The following is a 6,360-nucleotide window of genomic DNA, read 5'->3' as shown; positions in this document are numbered from 1 at the left end:
ACACAAGCATAAAATCCAATAGATGCAACTATATACCAGTCAGAAAGGATGTAACTCAAACACCATCATAAATACAATAAGAGTGGAACCATAATGATAGTCATCTATTATTGATAAACAAAGAAGAATATAACCATAGTTTTGACGTCAAAGCCTTCTCAAGAGGGTCCAGCCAGCAAGTTCCTCAAGCATTCACCCTTGAAGGTAGATCTCCCAAGACAAAACTCTCTCTCACACAAGTTTACACAAGATCAAAACACTTCACAACCTTCCTTAAGCTCTCTAACAATCCCACACTTGTCACACCAGCTACCTATCAAGCTCACACACTATCAGCAACACTCCAAACACTATGAATTCCAAACTAGCAGCTCATGGCAATGGTGGAGGCTTAAATAGGAGAAGGAGTCTCCATGAATGGTGGGAGGATGAGCTTATCTCCAAGGAAGGTGGCTCAAATGACGAAACAGACATGCCAGAGAAGGGAGGGCGACATATACAAGGCCAACAACCAGGTCTGGAGTCATCTGGAAGGCCAGCTGTTAGAACAAACTCGCCCAGACTGGATCATCGCGGGTGCATAACTGCACTGGAGCGCTGACATCACTACTGAATAACGAATAAATTCATGTCAGCACGATCAAACATAAGCAAAAGTCGCGCTGTCTCATGAAATTCGACCGGCGCGGGAATCACGTGTACTTCCACGCTGGCAGTGCGTTCGGTCTGTTTTGGAGCGCTCATCAGCACGTTTATTTTTACAACAGTCGCGATGATAGCAAAAACTTTGGCAAAGTGGGTCATTTGGCAGCGTTAGTGAGCATGAGCATGGATGATTTGGACTCATGACATAGTAGGAAGACCAGTAGGAAGACAGTGACAAATTACTGTGTAACAATCCCCAACCGGGTCTGACATTATGTCAAACACTTGGCATCAATGCAATCTATAGGTCTAGATACAAGATTGAGCATGAATGACTGAAAAATCTTAGGAGACATGACAAGAAGGATCACCACCTTCTCATTTGAATTGTTATGACATCAATTAGGTATTACATCCATCATTTTAACAATTACAAGTGAGTACATGAAATAACCATGACATGAAACAGTCACTTAACCATGCTTATAACCAGCACAAAACCATGAAAATAATAGTAAGAGAACAACCATTAAATCCACATATAAATAAGTACAAAAGCAAGAGAAATTAGCTTTTATTAAACATAGGCAAATCCAACCATGTTTGGGAATTCCACATACCACCCAACCATAGACATGGTTGAATGAAATCTTTATTTCAGTCAATCACCCCCTGTGTCGTATTCCAAGCATGAATGTCAGATCTCATAAAACATGTCAATCAAAACCATTCGGGGCTTCTAGAGGCCAAACCACCTCAACCCATCAAACAATGGCTCCACCTCATGGTCGGACAACACAAAACCATCATCAGAATGGTCTCGACCCAAGCCTTCTAGGGCTCTAGAGCATTTGTTCCAACCCAGCTTCCAGGACTAGTAACTCAACCCACAGCTGTTGTCGAGCTCCAGAGAATTTTTCCAACCAAGGCTCCTATTGTCTTAGTGGGGCTTGACCCAGGTTCAGAGGTGATTTAGCCAAGAAAATCTCGGTACTACTGGCCCTTTTGGCAGAAGTTCGTGGAGCGCAGACTGAGGTCTCAACTGAAGTAGCATGGCAGGGTGTTAGAACTAGGTTTCCACACCCTTGGGATGTCTGATGGGCTTCTGGAGGCCCGCGCTCTGACCTGTCACTGCACACACTTGTGATCCCTTCACGACCTATGGTGCGGCTTCCGCACGGCCCTACTCGAGGTGTGACCCGTATAATACCCAAGTTCCTCGCTAATTAACTGATTACTTAACTTGTGTGTGTAAGATTTATGGTTATTACAACATATTCAGCAATCATATCAGTGCGCGTGATACATAAATGAATATAAACATAAAGAAGATAATGCACAGCAATTCCACAGAATTAGGATAAACTTCTCTTTATTAGCTTTCTATCTCGATTACAGACTCGACTCCGCTCTGCGCACATAGCTGCAGGGGTCCATGCACTCAGCTACAGACTCTACTATGCCTCTGCATACTCAGTTGCAGAGCCTCTTCCTACTACTACAACCCAAGACACTTAGACTTATACTCTAAGCTTGAACCATTCCTTCACTACTCTCTATTCTTCTCCTATTAACTATCTTTACAACTTAGAGCCTCGATCTATTTATACAATTGTCGGCTTAATGGGGCCTGACCCAGGTTCAGAAGTGATTTAGCCAAGAAAATCCTTGTACTACTGGCCCTTTTGGCAACAGTCCATGGAGCGTGAACTAAGGTCTCACTCGAAGTAGTATGGGAAGGTGCTAGAACCAAGTTTCCACACCTTGGGATGTCTGATATGAGGTGATTGGTACGCAGTCCAGCCCTCACAACTACTGCACTACACGCACCTCGCGCCCTGTGATACAATTTTCGTGTAGTTCTAGCCATAGTGCAACCCGTGTTATTTACCCAAGTCTTCCTTAATTAGGCTCTATTTAGCTGATTACTTAGATTCTTTTCATATATAAGCATTCATACAAGTATTACCAATTGTGCGCATTAAATACACAGAGTAAAAGTAATTCATAACATCAAAAGTCGGATTCAAGACCAGATGCACAGAATAATCTTCTCTTTATTGACTTCCAATCTCAATTACAGACCTGACTCTGCCCTGCACACTCAACTGTAAGGGTCTGCGCACTCAGCTGCAAACTCTACTAGGCCTCTGTGCACTTAGTTGTGGACTCTGCTAGGCCTCTGTGCACTTAGCTGCAGAGCCTATTCCTACTACTATGACCCAGTACACTTCAAATTCAACTCTAACCTTGAACCATGCTCTTTCCTATTCTATATATCATCGACTGACTTTACAACTTAGAGCCTCACTCTATTTATACAATCCCATGGTCCGCAGACCATGGGTAGGCCGACACAACTTTACATTAAATTACAATATTCTAGGGCGGACAGCCCTATGACTCCTCCTAGACTTCGCGCTCCGCGCCCATAATTCGTGGAGTCTTACAATATACTTGACCAAACTTGGGCTTTGAGCCCCAAAAACATGCTGCGGGGGATCCCATGCCCAACAGGCCCCCAACACAATCATCGTGACTCGTCCTGAGTCACTCGGCTGGTGCGGCGATCTTGGCACGGAGCTCCTCTAACTATACTTGTGCTGCGCGAAGGTCCGCAACGCACTGTTATGTAGTCTGTTAGATATGCGCCATTCCTTCTTCTGAATCCTTCGCATCTAATTCGTGTCTCTTCTTTGGTGTTGGCTTCTAGTGCTTGTGTTTATAGTCCCATGCCCTTGCCCAGCTCCTCAAGCTGCGAAGACTATGCTTCAGCCGATTAGTCAGAGAGTTGACCCACCCGTGTAGGGTTTCAAGTGGCTGTTGTTGACCTTGCCTGGGAAGGATTCTCCATTGAGTTTGACTAGCTGGACCACACCTCCATCGGTGACTGTTATGAAACTAGCTCACAAAAAGATAGAAAAGATAGTTGAATGCCTTAGAATTTAGCCTCTTTGAGGGGGCAACCTCCTTTACATTACACAAATGAAAAATTCTTGGATGATTCAAATCACAAAACCTCCTTTCTATATATAGGAGTCTAAGGAGTCACAATATAACCCAACCGACCTAACAATAATAATATAAAGCCACAAAAATAACAATTGAGGGATTCTATGGGGAAAATACTAAAAATATGGGACAATAGGGGTGCAACAATATTAATAAGGGATAAAACTACAACAATAATGGGGTAATCACTAGTATTATAGGGACCTAAAATTCCCCTCTCCTTCAAAAAAGAGTTGTCCTCAACGCTTGAGTAGTTTTGGATGCTTCTGTATAAAATTCTCATCCTCCAATGTGGATTCTTTAGCGGATAAGTTCTTCCACTTGATGAAATACTCTGAAATTGATCGATTTTGTAGCTGTCGAGTTCTTGTTTCTGTAACTGCTTCCGATTCCAATATAATTTTTCCTTCCCCGTCAAGTTCTGATAATATGGTTTGAACTAGGATCTTGTCGCCTATAACCTTCTTTAAACATGAAACATGGAAAACTGGGTGCACTCAAGACGTTGCAGGAAGCTCCAATTTGTATTCCATAGTACCAATCTTTTGCAACACCTTATATGGACCATAAACTTTGGTGATAACTTAGTATCCTTCTTAGCTTGCTTGAGGGACATTTTTTTATATGGTTGTAGCCGTAGGAATACCCAATCACCTACATCAAAACTTCTTTCGCTGCGATGTTGATCTGCTTGTTGTTACATTCTATTTTGTGCCAACACGAGGTTATCCTTTAAGAGTTGGAGGACTTGTTGTTGATGTTCAATGTGATGTTCCACTGCTTGAACCTTAGAATTTTCTCTTAAATATGATGTGATGGATGGTGGTTGATATCCATAAAGTTCCCTAAATGGGGTCATTTTTGTTGTTGTATGGAAGGAAGTGTTATACCACCATTCAGCCAGAGGCAACCATTTGAACCATTGTGTCTATTTATCGGATACAAAGCAATGAAGATATCCTTCCAAACATTTGTTTACTATCTCAGTTTACCCATCAGATTGAGGGTGATAAGATGAGCTAGGAGCTAACTGAGTACCAAGACAAGAAAATAATTCTGTCCAAAAATTTCCAATGAAAATGGGATCTCTGTCACTTACAATAATCTTTGGGTTCCCATGTAGCTTTTGAATTGTTTCCATAAATGCAGTAGAAACTGTATTGGCTTTAAATGGATGTGATAATGCACAAAAGTGTGCGTACTTGGTAAGTTTGTCAACTACCACCATGATGACACTCTTTCCCTCAAACTTGGGTAAACCTGTGATAAAATCCATTGAAACCTCCTCCAACCATTCAAGGCTTGGAATGGATAAAGGTTGTAATAGACCCAGGGTCTTAATTGTTTCAACTTTATTTTGTTCGCAAACCAAACATTTCGCCACAAACTTTTGAATTTCCGATTTAAGGCCATCCCAAAAAATTTCCTTCTTAACCCTGTGGTAAGTTTTTAAAAATCCTGAGTGCCCTCCTAAGGGAGAAGTGTGCAAGTCCATAAGAATCTTTTGTTTAAGTTGGGAATTATTACAGAGGTATAAGCGATCTTTGTACCATAACAAATCATTTTGCCAGCTAAATGTATCCAATGTACTGGAATCTTGTTGTAACTTTCAAATAAGTGCCCACACTTCTTCATCATTCTTCCATTCCTCCCTTGCTTCGTTTATCCAATCTGGTTGGATAATAGAAATGGCGCACAACAATGCTTCCACATCCTCATCCTTTCTTGAGAGTGCATCTGCCACCACATTTTTCTTCCCTTTTTGTAGATGATTTCAAATTCATAACCCAACATCTTTGTGACCCACTTTTGTTGCTCTTCAAAGGATAATCTTTGTTCTAAAAAGTATTTAAGGCTATCATGATCCGTTTTTACCTTGAAGTGTCTTTCCATTAGGTAGGGTTGCCATTTCTGAAGTGCATGTAATATTGCCAACATTTCCTTCTCATAAATAGCTTTGTGTAAAAATCTTTCCCTTGATTGGACGACTTTCAAAAGAAATGGGTCTTTCATCTTGCATTAAAAAACCACGAATTCCATTTCCTGAAGCATCACATTCCATAATAATGGTTTTTGTGAAGTCTGGTGTAGCCAAGACCGGTGCTTGGCACATTACCTCTTTAAGATGTTCGAAGGCCTTTGTTACTTCTAGAGTCCATGAAAATGCATCTTTCTTCATTAATGTTGTTAGAGGTGCTGCTATTCTCCCATAATTCTTGACAAACTTTCAACAATACCCTGTCAACCCAAGAAATCCTCACAAATGCTTTATGGATGTGGGGATTTTCCATTCCTTAATGGCTTTAATTTTTCTAGGGTCTACCTTAACTCCTTCATGAGATACAATATGACCCAAATATTCCACCTCTTGTACTCCAAAGAAACATTTGGATCTTTTTGCATATAATTTTTTCTCCTCAATATTTGTAGCACCTTGTCAACATGTTCAACATGATCCTTCCAAGACTTGTTGTAGATTAGTATATCATAAAAAAATACTAACAAAAAATTTCTAAGGGAGGGTTTGAAAATGGAATTCTTCAAACCTTGAAATGTAGAAGGTGTATTGGTAAGGCCAAAAGGCATGACCAAAAATTCATAATGACCTTTATGAGTTCTAAAAGTTGTTTTCTGAATGTCTTCAGTCTTCATTCTGATTTGATGATATCCTGAACGAAGATACAACTTGGTGAAGTAAATTGA

The sequence above is a fragment of the Pinus tabuliformis genome, chromosome X (assembly GCF_031772625.1).
Source record: "Pinus tabuliformis cultivar Carrire ecotype Pingquan chromosome X, CPIR1, whole genome shotgun sequence".
Lineage (NCBI taxonomy): Eukaryota > Viridiplantae > Streptophyta > Pinopsida > Pinales > Pinaceae > Pinus > Pinus tabuliformis.
This window is presented reverse-complemented; position numbering follows the sequence as displayed.